This window comes from Gavia stellata, chromosome 4, assembly GCF_030936135.1.
Source record: "Gavia stellata isolate bGavSte3 chromosome 4, bGavSte3.hap2, whole genome shotgun sequence".
NCBI lineage: Eukaryota > Metazoa > Chordata > Aves > Gaviiformes > Gaviidae > Gavia > Gavia stellata.
The window spans coordinates 52,182,293-52,197,991 of record NC_082597.1 but is presented as its reverse complement, the minus strand read 5'-3'; positions in this window follow the sequence as shown (position 1 = coordinate 52,197,991).

Sequence of the window (15,699 nt, the reverse complement as noted above, 5' to 3'; positions counted from 1 at the left end):
GCAGGCTAAGTGAAGTTTATTAGCTGTACATTTGAACTTCTCTCTGATGCAGAGAGAACTTGGATGGAGTAGTATTCCAGGACTAAGCTGGACTCATGTGACTCTTTAGGCTGAGAGCTCTCCCTTTTGAGATGAACAAAAAGGAATGCAGAGAAAGGGAAGCAGTAAAAGATGCATACCTGTATAAAATACCAAAACAATAACAGAATAAAGGTCTTGGTTATTTGTAATTCAATAAAGTTTAGCTTGTGTGCCTTAACACACACTTTCATCTAGCATCAAAGTGTAACAAAGAAAAAAATTAATAAAACAGTATCGGCAAATAATCTGTGACATATAAATAGTCTGTTGGGAATCCCTATTTAAGAAAGGGTGATGTATTTTTGGAAAGTTATGTGAGTGAAGAATCCTTCAATCATCTTATTAATTTGAGATCTTACACATGACATTTTCCAGGTCTGTTTTCAATATCCCTGTTATAGGTTTTTAGAGAAAAAAAGGCAATAGGTCCTAATTCTTGCAGTTTTATCATTCTGTTGAAGTCTTAAACCGCCAAGCTGACAACTCTTACAGTATCCATTTTCTAATGAACAAGAGACTTTTACCTCCCATTCTCCAAAGATTACTCTGAACCCATGCAATTAGCCCCTTACTAATATATCAGTAGTACCATCCATTCTTTTAGCATAGCAACTTGTATTGCCATTTTATAGAACACAAAACATAATTATATACATTATATATACAACTACATACAATTCTGATCAGCATACTATCAGTCTGTTCTTTACATTTTTTATTTTCATCCAAGAGATGCTCTAAATACAAGTGTAATCTTCACCCTTTTCTCCCTCAGAATTTCAAATTAGAAAGATCGAACTATTGTCTTTTCTATACATGACGGCACTTTAGGAAAAATAGAAATTGCTATCAGCACTTTACCACGTTTCACTGATGCAATAATAAAAAGCATGTAGACCTTGGCCACACTTGATGGATGAAACTTTGGTAGCAAGTTTTGAGAATTTTGCTAAAATGCTTTAAAGTGGACATACAGCTCTTCATCTATTAGGTACGGATATCTATTAAAATGGCTACTTTTTACTCAGTGGATCTACTTTGCATACTCTGGCATATCTACTACCTTTAGAGACAAAAGCATGGTATTTACCTTTGCATTTGTTTCATGTTACGGAGTGATCTTGACTGCATGGGTTGAACTCCTTCTCAACGGAACTAAACTGAAATGTCCGCTCCATGAGCACACCTGACATCCTCCAGCTGGTACTGGAGATTCAGTCGACAGGAACAGACTAGAATGAGTTCAAAGTAAAAACCCCCAAAAGTGCATTATGTGAATATCTGGTCCCTGGGACTAATTGTTTCACAGTACAGATCTGCTCTGATTGCACTGCTTTCCTTGTTAATGTAACCATAGCCTGTTTTGCTAACTAGCAAACGAGTTTTTTTGAAGCAATATGAAAAACAATTATGCTATTTCTGGAGAGTTGCTTTTTAAAATATCTATACTTGAAGAAAAAAGTCTTCTAAGATACTACACTTCTCTTTGCAGAGAGAAGAGAAATTGCTTACGAACTTTATGCCACAAGTTAAACATGATTTCTTACTTGTCACAGAACTACATCTTCTGTCTGTCTCAAAGAGCTAAAGAGAAGATTTTCAGTGTCTCCTCAGTGCCATTAACATAGATGACAAAACTGCAGTGATTATAAATACCTAACACAACATGCTAGCGCATCGCATATGGTATCGTACCTGTTTCAAGGTTAAAGTTTACAAATAGGGCCTATGCTCCTGGTTTGTAGTTTTTCTCATGATTTAGTTAAGAAAAAAGGACCACATTATTAAGTTTTGCTACAAAAAGTGTTCTCCAGTTCTGGAATTACAATGTCCTTTTCTTTTGATCTTTGGTTTATTTCATTAAAATAACAAACAATGCATCATGTACTTTCCTAGGAGCCTCCATTTTTTCCAGGCTACTCTCCATAGACCATCTACTATCAAATACTGTCCCTAACCCAGAGACCACTTGTCTGTGCAGCTCAGTTAGTAGGCAGCAGATCAGTCACAGACCAGAAGATTCAGTGTGATGGCTCTGTTCACACTGTTTGACTACAACCATTTACAGGGACTGAGAGAATAGAGAGCCTGCCCTTATCTGTGCTGCAGAAGTGCGTGGTTCCTCCAGAGAACCCATTCCTTAAAACTCATACTAAAAAGCATGTCTGAGAATAATGTCTATCCTACTTTAATACTGCTCCTGGTGTTCTTTCAGATATCCCAGCAATACCCACCTAGCCCTCACTCAGCAGCATGCACACTCCAAAGAATATGTTTCTCCTCTATGACTTTTCAGCACCTATGCGATCGATAGTTCACAAGAGCCTGATAGTTCAGGAAGAGAGAAAATTGGTGTGTTTTCAGGGAAGTGCAAGAAGAAAAAGAAATTAGTTGACCGGTGTCATGATGACAAATCCCAATTTCAGCCAGGGGTCAGATGACTTTGTTGCCAGTCCTGATCTGATGTCAGATGCAGCATCTGAGCCAGCTCTAACAGGCTTAGCCACTTGGCATAGTGCTGTGCTGCACGGAAATACCAAAACAATGTAATTACAGCAGAAGGATGTGCCAGAACAGTCTGTCTCTGAAGTTAGCGTATCTGGGATTGTGTTGTGTATTTCTGATAGGGTGTTACTTTGCATAGCGTGGGTGCACATTTAATGGCCAGTATTCATGGTACCACAGGTGCACAAAGTGAAGGATTTGGGAACATAAAAATACGGAGATGACAAGATGGGAGAGACTGTTGCTAGTGGGATGCAGTAAGACTGATTTGCCTTGGAAAGCTCAAGGGCTGTAAGGTGCCGCATCTGGCATACAGGGAGAAGGAACTGTAGTAGATGATAGTACAACTTCTGTGTAGTTGTACAGGATGGAAAAGAGCATGCGAGTTGTCTTCTGTTTTGGGGGGAGAAGAGGAGGGACCCCAGGGAGAATATGGGAATCCACAGTAAGCACCGGGCAAGGAGGCAAAGACAGAACAAAGGGGTGAAGGGGAGAAGTCACAAGGAACAGCAGAGGAAAAGAAAGGAAAATGGGCTGCAGCATCCTAAGTGCCTATGATGCTAAAGAGTAGGGTCTCAGGAGGGGAGTCTTCTCCTAAGAGGAAAGAAATCATGCCTTGAACACTGATGGAAGTAGCTTTCTCAAGTACAGTCCCAGAGGCTGCTCAGGAAAGTAGTGAGAGATAGTCTGAACAGAAGAGGGAAATAAATGAAACAGAAAAAATAACGTCTTCTTCAGAATTCTTCCTAAAAGAGATACCTTCACTTTCATATATGTTTGTTGCGGTTTCAGTTTTTGGACAAGGAACAAGATTAAGTTAGCTGTGGCAGACCCTAGGACTCAGTTTCTCAGATCTAAAATTGGGCAAACTTCCCTTTGATAACAGCAACCTTGACTAGTATCTAGCTCCAGCTCCCTGCATCATAGTGATGCTGGCTGCCTTCACACATTAAAAAGGGGATTCCAGGCTAATTTTCTAGGGAAAAGGGCCTTATTTTGTTATTGCGAAGAATATGGTATCAGTAGCATCCTGAAGTGTTTCTTTTTTTGTCTTTGGAAAAGCTTCTGCACTGTGTAAAAATAAAAATGAAGATTTTCAGCAGAGGCAAAGGTGTGGCTAATGTTACTGCTCCTACAATTTCCATTATCTAAGATGCTTTTTTGAGAAGCAGTTGGAGTAGAAGGCAGAGAGTAGGAGTGCTGAATGGGAAAGTGAGGGGGTCGGGCAGATCTCCACAGAGCAGGTGGAGCTCCCTCAAGCCTCTGACTTACATTTTCTGAGTCAGAGAATTCAGAGTTGATAGTGGCAATTATGTATGCTGGGTACAGCAGAGATCTGAGATAATGAGATAATGGTCTTCCTTAGGAGAAGAGAAAGGCAGTAGCTGAGAGCAATAGAAGAGAGTAAGAAGAAAGGAAAAATATGAAGTGGGAGTAGGTCAAGGCATATGTTTTAGCAATGGTGCTGGAATTTCAGGTCTTTAAACCTCTTCAACAGGTGATACTTCCTCTGTGGGGCTCTGTAGCTATTAATATGGAAGAGAGACATTAAAATGCAGAGACACAGTCTGGCGCTTAGTCCCTGAGAAGTTTGCAGACAGGGACCTGTGGGAAACTTCGTCAAGGAAAGTGTTTTGCCCTGAGGTTATGAATGGTGCAGCATTTCTTCTTAGGTTGTTCCTAAGCAAAGTGAGCTAGGGAGGTTCAGGCCAAGATGATCATCTCTTCATTAGTGAGCTGTAAGAGGTCCCAGTGTGTTTTGGAAGGCTTGAAGAGATTGCTGTTCATAAGTGTCATGGGATGACTTTTCAGGTTCACCCTGCTGTGGCCAGAACTATTTGATAATGCCTTGTCTACACTGCACTTCTCTTGAAGTCTAGGGATGTCTCTGTACTTTATTAATTTTCTTGGTAATATGTTTGTTACCCAGCTTTGGTCTGGTGACTTCATTTTGTGTCCTTTTTTTATTTAATTTCATTTTATTTTACTTTTTTTTTCTTTTTTAATTTTGCCATTTAGTGTAAGGTGATTACTACATTTTAATAACTGAAATTACTGCAGCATTTTGGAAGTAAACAGTTGATCACTAGTCAGGCTGAATCCAGTTCCCTTTAAAAAGCCAGGTACTCAATGACAGGTCACATGTGGAGTTAAAGAATATCAACAGTAGCCTTAAACTATTCTACACTGTACTATTCAGTGAGTAGATAAATTTGTTAGTTTTCAATACTAATAGTTTCTCAGACATCATTATTATATATGAATTTATTAATCTTTTTTTCTGTTCTACGCATTTCTGTAGCACCTCTATTATTATAATTAAGTACATCTGCATCATTTCCCTTGACTATTATTTTCAGTAGAGAATACCTGAAAAGTGGACACAATTAGATTACTGAATAATGCAAACCGCAAGAGAGATTTACAGAGAGGAAAAAAAAAATACAAGCTAATGGCTAGTTCAACCCTCATTAAGTCCAAAATGTAACATTTATGATAAGGTTTCTGAATTCCTTAAGCATCCTATACAGCCTGTGGCCTTTGTTTCAACCCTAGAGCTCTGCAGCCCCTCCATTTAAAATGCACAATAATTGTTCAGAGGAAGGGAGATTTTTGCATTTGCAGATGCATATGCATTCAGTAAAATAGTTTCCAACAATTGCTGAGTAAAATTCCAGTGCTCCAGATCATTTCTGCCTCAGTGGGACCTGCGGAGCTTAGAAACACACTGTTTTCTGAATCCCCTTCTAAAACTCACTCTGACGTCGGAGATGTCTTTTCTTTATCTCAACTCTATTTATCCTGGTCAGCACCTCAACCATCTTCTCTTTACTAGTTATTCGGCATCCATCATTAATGTACAGTACCAGGATGTTCTAGTGTAAAGCACTAAAAATCATCATCATGCTTGTATCATCATGGTAAATGCTTGTTTCCCTCCAGAACACGTTACAATTTTAAAGACTGGACCTATTACCAAATGAGAATCCTGCTTCACTGTGTGCAGAAAGAGAGTTATATTAGTATGTGGAGAATCGAGCTCTGCAATCAAGCTATTTTCTGATACGCATCTCTTCATAGCACATGTGACATGAGTATGTTTTAACAGGATAAATTGAAGCAAAACAAATACCTTCATTTAACTTCTCTGTTTTTTGAAAGAAACAGGAAATACAAAAGGAAATTAATAAATCCAGCACTCTTGGATAATAATTATCATAGAAGCTTGAAAAACAGTCACACAGAGAAGAATATATGCAGAGTCAGAGACCACAGTGACCTCCCACACTGCAAAGTTCTTTAGAAACTGAAATTATAAACAAAGTAAAAGCTTTTCTTTCCCAAACAGCCGCCTCGATGTCACTTGTTTCCACATTCTGGCTTCTGTCGCTGCATCCCACACTCTCTCTGTTGCTAAGTGCTTTAGGCTTCTGCAATATGTTCCAGCAGCTCCCTGTTTCTCTCAGATCTCCAAACGTGCTATCATCTGAGAGCAGAATGTCTAGGTTTATTTGACATGTTAAGAAAAAAGATTGAACTGTACAAATTACAGCTTCCTAAAGAACACAAGAATTTTCCATACCAAAAAATGTCCTTGTAATCTTGCATGCCCTTTCATAACATTTTGTTAGAACATGTTTTCAATTCACAGTATGATATGTGAGGGATGGGGGCATGTTATGGTTCCTAGGAGCAGCTATAACTAAACCTTGACTGTAAGTGACAATAGTACCACAGAGTACTTGCAAAAGCTTAGATCAGTGCTGTCACTGAGCTATGCAAAAAAAGATGCTCATAAATAAATGGAAATCATAGGAAAAGTGAAAAAAGAAGACAATACAACAGTTAAGAATTTATATAATGTTGTAATTATATTAGTATTGTCTGCTATATCTAGTCATCATTCTAGCTCAAACATTTGGTTTCTTCTGCTCTTGCAGCAGGCACGTAGTAGCTTCTGTTTAGGACAGAATGATATTGTCACAGTTATTCACCCAGCTATGTCTGTCTTTTTTTTTTTTTTTTCTTGGCGGGTAGGCATCTTACTGAGTGCAGTTTTCAGCTCATGTGCCTTTACCCATCCTGGGGTACAATTCCACAGCTCTCCCTGTATCCTCGGCTACGGTTCCAGCATACCTACTACTGTGATTGCTGGCAGGTTTTGCTCTATCTCTTCCATTCAAGTTAAGATGAGCTACATTAATAGTGATTACAGAGCTGTCTTAAAAACCAACATATATAATTAAATTGCGTGCACATCCCCCCTATCAGATACAAGAAATATTCTAGGTCCATATTTATGTTAGATTTGCCATATTCCAAAGCCAGCTCAAGGTACAGGCAAAGTAGGCAGTATTTTCATGAGAAAGTAATTCAGCACGTTAGGAGTGGATCAGTAGAACGAAACAGTTGATACTGAGGCACCTCATTTTGCCATGATATGTGTTTTGGGGGTTTATTCCGGATTATATTTAGCCTGGTCCCCAGAGCCAAACACCTCCGCTACACATGTGTTTCAAAGCTTTCTGAGAAGTGTTAGGTATGTGCTAGAGGACCTTGTGATGATGCAGCTCACACGCTATTTTGGAACGTACTGCCCCCATTAGCACTAGGGTGCACGTGGAGCAGATTTGAAGCAGAGCTTCTGCTTTCATTTCCTCCTTAAGGAATTTAGTTTGTATGCACCAAAACCACTCTGAGAACTGAAACACCACATGGTAAATGGAGACAATGATATGATTTTCCTCCAAACTGCACTATTGCTTTGAAACAAACTGCTTATGTAGACCCAGCCTTTGACAGCTGCTGAGGGCAGCAATCTGCCAATTCCGCTAGGGCCTAGGAGAGGAGATCAGCTGCTTTAGGCTGTATTTCTTCCCTCCATATAGACCACCTTTCAATATCCCTGCAGGCCTTCCTGCTCTCCTATCAGTGCTCTGCCTTCTTCCTTTTTCGACATCCATTCTCACCACCAGGAAAAGGTCCCTGATCTGCCCCATTACCATCTGCATGGAAGCGAACTGTGGCTGCTGAAAGATGACGCAGGACTGACAACTGCATGAGACCTGAGCATGGAGATGCCATAGCCACAGAGAACTGAGGGAAGAGTGTCTCTAGGGTGGGGCGGGCATATACAGATTGTGAGAGAGGGGTGTAAAAGCCCCCATGGCTTCTAAAACTGCTGCTTTTTTTTCCACACCGCAGCCTCCTCTTCTTTCATCCTTACTCAGCCTCCTAAAACATTACTGGCCATTCACAGTGCCCTAACATTCCCCTGGAACAAAAAAAAGACCCCTCTCAGTGTCCCCATTTCTTATTCTGAAATAGCTCACCTGCTAGTGCTGCAAATTTTGATTAACTACACAAATAATACAGAATTTTTAAAACCATGTTTCAGCAGATGCTTTCTCTCTGCCTCATTCTCCCCACACAGAGGGAGAGTTTCTTTTTAAATCTGCCTGGTTTCTCCTGGTTCCTAGGCCTCTTCTTTGCCTCCAGACATGTTCTTTTAATAACTGCATACTGAGACAAGAGATATCTTGACTCTGTCTTCATTCCCTCAGTTAGCCTGGGCCTAAACCCAAAGCTGATAACCACTCTTTCCCTTAATCAAAACCCGCGATAGGATGTTCTGTTGCTTGGCATCTTAAAAGCCTCTGTGGAGGGCCAGGGTTAGGACACCCTCTGCTCTACACTAGTGTTAAATGGCCTGGGCTATTTTGAATCAGAGAAGAATACCAGCCAAGGCAGACATTACTTGCAGCTGGGATGCAGCAAGTAATAACTAAAGAGCAGTCTAAGAATCAGCTGGAAAGTATGCCTCATCCATTTCCAACTGCCCCCACCCAATCTGGGTCTGAGGCCCAGGACAAACGTGTAAGGTACACATAGCCCCTGCACCGCTCTTTACCTCCTGCTTCTTTTCCCCTGGTGCCCTAGTTAAATTAAGTAGGTTTTACAGTGTAGTCATATGCTTAACTTGCTAATAATCAGCTCAGTGTAAATATCGACACAGTGCTGCAGAGAAGCTCAAATGTCAACGTCATCGTTCCCCTGGGTCACTTCCGAGAGAGCACTGCGCATGGAAGGAACAGGGAGAACAAAGTGAGGTGCCAGAGGACAAACAGGTGTCCTACAGCAACCATAGGAGAGCAAAAAGGAGAGAGAAAAAACAGTGAGAGAGCTGGTAAAGCTAGGGTCATCTGGAGTTGTCCAGCTGGACCCTGACATGGTGGAAAAGGAGTGCCCAACACAGCAACTACAGATTCGCATGAGGTGACACCAGAGATAGGATCTTCGAGATTTTTCTATGTAGAAAGACTAGGAAAAAAACCAGGGGCAGTAGCCGAAACAGTTCTGAATTCAGTTGGCAATGGCCAAAAGCAAAAAGTGTTTGTGTAGTTCATTGGCTAGTATCCAATTAAAACAAAACCAAAAAATAAAACCCCGGCGTTAATGGACAGCAGTTTGACATTTTTGCTGATATGCTCCTACAAAAGCCAAGGAATAATGCAGGTAGAAGTGACCTGTATCTCACACATAAGGAGATCAATCTCGGAAGCACCAAGACACATTGTGTTGCAGTGCTGTGCCCGCTACAATTGTGGAAAGACAATTCTCATATTCCCTCTAACAACTACAAATGTCTCTTTAAGGGTAGTATACACAGATGCAGTGTATTCCCTGAACTCTATTCTTGGTATGTTACTAAGATACAACTGTTTCTATGGAGAGCTTATTGGTGGGCAAAATAATTTTTTTCTATGAATTATAAAAAACATAAATTCATTTTTAAAACAAAATATTGCATGAGGATGCTAATGATATGAAATCACGCTAATGTTGATTTTCAAGTATATACTTCCCTCCTCTTTTTTATTATTTTTCTTTTTGATTTCTAGTAGACATTTATCCTAAATTCTGTGTGGTCTACAAACTGATTTAAATTAATATCTGTCCTGAAAAATACTTAACTAACTCTAACAGCCACGAATGTAGTGCCTACAAAAGCTCCAACTGAACATTCGTTTGTTTTTAAAAGGTGAGTATAATCATACAACAATTTATTGTGGGTTCTAACTATCTACATGACCATGGATATGCCATGTTGTGAAGTGAACAAAAGAACTTTGAAATGAGAACAGTAAAGGCAAAGAAGGAGAGAACAAATAAGTACGTTAAATAAAGCTCAGCATTTAATTTTAACATGCTTCTGTGGTAACAGCTAGACTCTACAGATGACAAGTAATAGATATGTGGGGGTTTGTGGCATTCCTGCTTCTTTCTTGTTTATAGCTCTAATTATTTTATACTGTGCTGAAACAGACCTTGAAAAAAGCTGCACTTGACTTAGAGAACAGTTTAGTTGATCAATCAATGATTTGGCAAAGTAAATAACAAGAATCTACACAAAAAGAAATCAGTGAGGAATTCTACAATTAAACCAATTGGAATTTATGAGTGACATCTTCTTTTTTTATCTTTACATCTGTAGAAATTATTAATCTCATTTGAAGATGCACTTTGGTATTTTCAGTGTCAGAAATATTTCATACATTACATATTAGTTTAATCAAGTGTCTTTTTTTTTTGGTTCTTTCTAAGAAAGCCAGCCCAGGATCAAAATTCAACGTTAAATGCACATGCAGAAATGTAAAGTTTCTCACTGGCACCTAAGAGGAAGCTTCTCTGTCCATGAGCAGGTAGAAGCTGTCATCTATATCCTTCCGTTTTTATGCCACCCTTTTTTCTCTCTCACTTGCAGTCTTCCAAATCTAGCACCAACATATGAATATACACACAGCTGCCTAAAGCAGGAGGATTCATAGGACAGCAAAAATTAGTGAAGAGAAGCCTGACTGATCTGGCTGTGCTGATTTAAAAAAAATTACAGGCCATACCGCTTTGTCCCTCCCATCTGCCAGAGGGTACCGTCCTTGTAGGAGATGTGGCAGAAGAAACTATAGGCATCTGACTCACATGCCTCAATGTCCTCACTGGTGGTTAAAGCTAATTGCCACACTACACAGGGAAACAGATACAGTCCCCGTCTCCTCTCCCTCAGGGTGTAACAACTTTCAGCAGAAGGGTAGGGCAACTAGCTGGGGCAGTAATGCATTAAAAAGTAAAATCTTAATTCTACCTACCTACCCTGCATAGTTTGTGTTGCTAAGATTATAAGACAGTAAGCGCCTTTGGCCTAGACTGCCAGGTAAAGCCCTACATCTACTTACCTCCTAATTTCCTGCATTATTTTTGCATATCTTCTCTCTTGCATTCTCTTTCATCCATCCCAGCACTCCTCCTGTTCCCCTTCTCTTACCTTAGTGCTTGTTTTGCATATAGACTATCTCCCACTGGCATCTCAAAAGCTACCATTACAAATTTGAAAGCAGTCCTGACAGCCAGCTGCCAGTGCACAAAAAACTCCAAAATGTAGTTGATCTCAGCATGCACAGGGATCTCTAAGGAATTCTCTGCGCATCAACAATACATCCTATACCCTTGACTTGTGGCGCACAGAACAATGTGGGCAGTACTCAGTCCTCCCTACAGTTGCCTATGTTTCCCTCAACCCACTTCATTCTGTCCCCAGATTTCCTGTACTTAATTTTATCTCCAACATCTACTGTGTACACTGGTTCCATTTTCATGTGCCCTTTCTCATAGTCTTCATATTTTCTAGATCGGATTTTAACTCTGGTTCCACTTCTTTTATTCCCATGTCTCTCCACACCTTTCTGCCCAGCCTTAAAAACATAAATTTGAGAATGATCTGGCTTCATCTTCGCTGGAACAGATACCATCTTTGCTAGAACAAACTTCATTTTTATGTGAAAGGATTACAGGAAAGTAACCAGCTGTCATGACTGAAAGCAATTTCACTTAAGTCCTAAAACTCTCTGGAGAGAGCAACCATTACAATAAGGAAAAAATCAGAAGTTTGACACCTATATTCTTGTAACTGCAGGAGTTTCTGTGTATTTTGTGCTTTATTTTCAAATCCACTAAGTACTTTGAATTGGCAACAGTACAAATGTTCTGAGACTCACTGATGGCATTTCTAATCAATTCAGTGTGTAATAACTGCAAATTTCTATGAAGCAATTTACTTGAAATGAAGAAGAGAAAGAGATGCTTGCTACTCTGTCTGAGACACTGAACCTGCATGAAAGAAACAGAGGAAGAAACAGAGTCTCTTCCCCTGCCATTTCAGATTTCTGTTTCATAAAGGGAGAAGCGTATCCCTGAAGGGTACTTGAAAAGGAGGAGCAGCAGCGGTGTGCATACACAAGTGACGAGCTTTCATTACCTGCAGATCTGCATTATTTCACTCAAATTCTTTTCACTGGTTTTAGTCTCCAACACAAAATGTAAACAAAATATCAAAAAAATCTTCCTTTCACTAGGCTAGAGTTTCATAGTGATCTATCTTCTACTGCAGAAACCTCATTTTTATATAATCTGCAGAAAATACCTCACCATTTCCTATCTGAGTATAATTGTACTGGGTTGGGGAAGGCCTAACATCGTTGGTTTAGAAGAGCCAGATGTCCTGCCTTTCAGAGCATTAGCAGAGAAATAAAGGAGCATCTAGCCATTTGTTTGCAAACCAGGGCAGAAATGTACAGAAGGAGTCTCTCTCCATGCTATTAAGTTCCTTCTAAAAGGATTAACCTGACTCTTGCTGAAGTCAATGGAAAGACTTCATTTATCTTAGTTGGAGGAATTGCCAACTAGAGAAAAAAAAATCAAGAAAAATTAAGTAATGAAACTAGATTTTCCACTAAAACAATGCCCCATCTCCCAAAAATATGCACAACCGGTAGACACTTTCTATGTCCAAGTCCCAGAAATGCCAGATACAAACAAAACCATCAACTCAGATATTATAAAGACATAAACGAATATCTACATGAATGATAACTAATCTTCAAAATTTAGTGATACAATGTATAAGGAAATGAGAAATAATATTTAAGTAGCATTTTGATAGGATGTTTGAAGTTACATAGGGGAACTGAAAGGTTAAGCAACATAAAGGAATAGGAAGAAGAAAAGAGTGGAAAATGGCATGTCATATGTATATGTCATGTCATATATAATAAATATTTATATGCTATAAAATGACAAAGACGTAAGAGGTAAGCCCAGGATGACACAGACCTTCCAGTACTGGTAATTTCTCCAGCAGTCAATCAGTCTCCAAACACCAGTGTAGCTACACAAATGCAAATCTCAAGTGTAGATAACGAACACCCCGCTATTTGCACTTTGGGAACTCTTTTCTTCTTGCCAAACAAGGCTGACAAGAACAAATAATAGCTTTCCCTGTTTCTATCTGAAATATACAGTGCAACTAAGTCAATGAGCAGTTATCAGTTACTCAAATCATGGTAGAAACGGCTACAGTTCTTGTTAGCAGAAGTATACCGCTTTTTGTTTCTTGCAAGGGTGACCTTGTTGCTACTTCCTGCTTCCATTCACTCAAAGAGGAAGGGGTTTGGTCTTCCAGTGATGTTAGAATTTTTTTTTTCCACCTAGAGGCCTGTAAGTATTACATTCTACTAAATCCAAGTAACCTGGAAAATATATTAATACCAGCTTGGTATAAGAAAGCAAGAAACTATCTTAATTTGATTATTTTAAATGGATTGGAGTTTTGCGTAGGTGGAAGACGATCATTACAGAAAGGAGTGCTACACAGACTAATATATAAATAGCCCATGCTGTGAGCAGAACAATAGCTCTGTTTCTTCTCTCAGAGCACAGATACAATTAGTCAGCGGATATTGCATTCTTCAGAAACTTTTGGCATCCAACAGAAAAAAACAATTGCATTTCAAAACAAAATATTGTATTTGAAAATCATTTCCTCTTTTAATTACCTGCCAAGACTTTCAGTCTCTCCCCTGCAAATGAACACATCCCTTGCAGTTCAGCACAATGATTTCCCACACTGCTGGCTGATTGCGAGGTTGCTGACTCTTGCTGCTGCGACACAGAATTCTCATTTTGGCTCTTGGCAGGAAAGTAACTGCTTTCCACATACATTGTGTTAAAAATACATTTGTTTCTGTAAGGTTTCCATCTACCATTATGTGAACTTCACTGATTTAACTCCTATACTTTTACTGTCACAAAATAACTACATCCTTCTGTTCAAGAAATGAAGAGGCAAAGACAGTGTATTCATATTCAAAGTAGGAAATCTTGGTCGCCTGACAGCGCTGTATGCCTACTGCTGGATTTATATTTTAATGGCTGAAGTAGATTTCATCAGATTGTCCAGTGGCAATAATTCATTGCATGTAACCTGGGTGTACACCGTTCTTGCTGGCTTAGAGAGCAGACCTATTGCACTCACCAGCCAATCCATCTTAAAACTAGTTTAAAATATTAATAACCATGGTTAGCTAGATGGAAGTATGATTGATTGCTACATATTCCACTAAATAATAAAACAAATCAATAGCTATAGTTATAAAACTAGACTCATGGGATAAATTAATCAGAATCAGTGCCTACATTTCAAACTTATGTCTGTCACTCTATCTTGCTTCTGTACTGTCTTTTGCCCAGATGTGAAAATCCTTCTCTGAGGGCAGCAGGTAGTGGTAGATACAAAGGCCAAATGGATATCAAGTGTTATACTGTTACAGACTCTTCCCTCTTAACAACTCATTATTCTTGCCATTATGAGTGGAAAACCTTAAAATATTCTCCTTGCACTGCAATCAGTGTTGACCCCTTATTTCTTGGCTGACTCATCCTAACTGCTCATTTTTTAGTTTCTTCTTTTGTTTGTCATAATTACTTTTCCTGTCATAACAGAAATATCAATGGCAGACATGAATATGTATAAAATAAAACAAACATATTTTACTTATATTTTTAATACTTGAAAACAAAAGCACAGCTTCATAAACTTCCAATCCACCTTCTGCCCATGCTTCATTTATGAAACATAATTTACTTGGATGTGCTGCAATAAAAGCACTTACTGCTGTGCTGTCTCAAGAACTTGTTTTACAAATGTTGTATATAATAACAAACCTGCACACAATCATTTCTAATGATATTACTTAGCCAAAATAGCCTTCAAATTGAGTAAGATAAAACAAAACACACATCATCTTGTTAGCATTCAAAGATCAGAACTGGTAGGTCTAGCAAGAACTGGTTGGTCCTGAGCTTTAAGGGAGATCCGTAAGGGATATCTTTGCATTACCAGGAAGTTCAAAGCTTGAATGTCTGCTTTCTCTGTGTTATTAAAAATCCCACAAGTTTTGCAAAGCTAAGGTAGCTATTCCATGTCTTGAAAACATTCAGAAAGACGGCAGTAATAATTTTTTTTCTCTAGAAACAGCAAGTTTGTTTGAGTCATATTTGCTGCTTTTTATCCTAAACCGATTTCACCAAAAGTCTACATCAACTTGAGCAAAGTGAATTTGTGTACATGTAAGAAGTGGTTTCATGCTTGCACTCCTTTTTTAGGCAAAATCAAGTGACTTATGTCTACTGGGAAACATATTTGTCTGTGTTCTGGTTTGCTTGCGCTGCTGGAAGGGTGCAACAGAGCTGGAAGCCGGGGAATTTTCAGCTGGCACTGCTCCTGTGAACGCAGCTCCCGCTTGGCCCTACTGTGGAGGAGGGCCAGCTAGAATTAGCTGCACATGGAGTTCCTCAAGATCAGGAGCTTGCTGCTACAAATTAAAATACACTCTGGTCTCAACCCAGACACAGCATAGCTCAGACCCGCCTGCAGAGCGATGGGAGCTTTGGCCTCCCTCAGCATATACAGGAGCATGGCGAAGCAGAGACTCGGAAGACCTGTGAGTTAGTTCCTCTTAAGGAGCCCACGATGTGGCCTGGCATAGTCAGTCAGTCACCCCAGTCTGCATGACGATGGGAGACCCATTTTGAGAAAAGGCCCTGTGGTCGAGACACTGAACTTCAGCCGATGAAGTAAGAGAGATTGAGCAGGCAGGCAGCGAGGATCAGATGTCCAGAAGGAAAAAAAAAAAATAAAATTTGCCAAATTCTGCCCTAAATGTACCTATGACCTGGTACTTGAAGTTCAAACCTGTATCACTAAAATCACTTAAGATT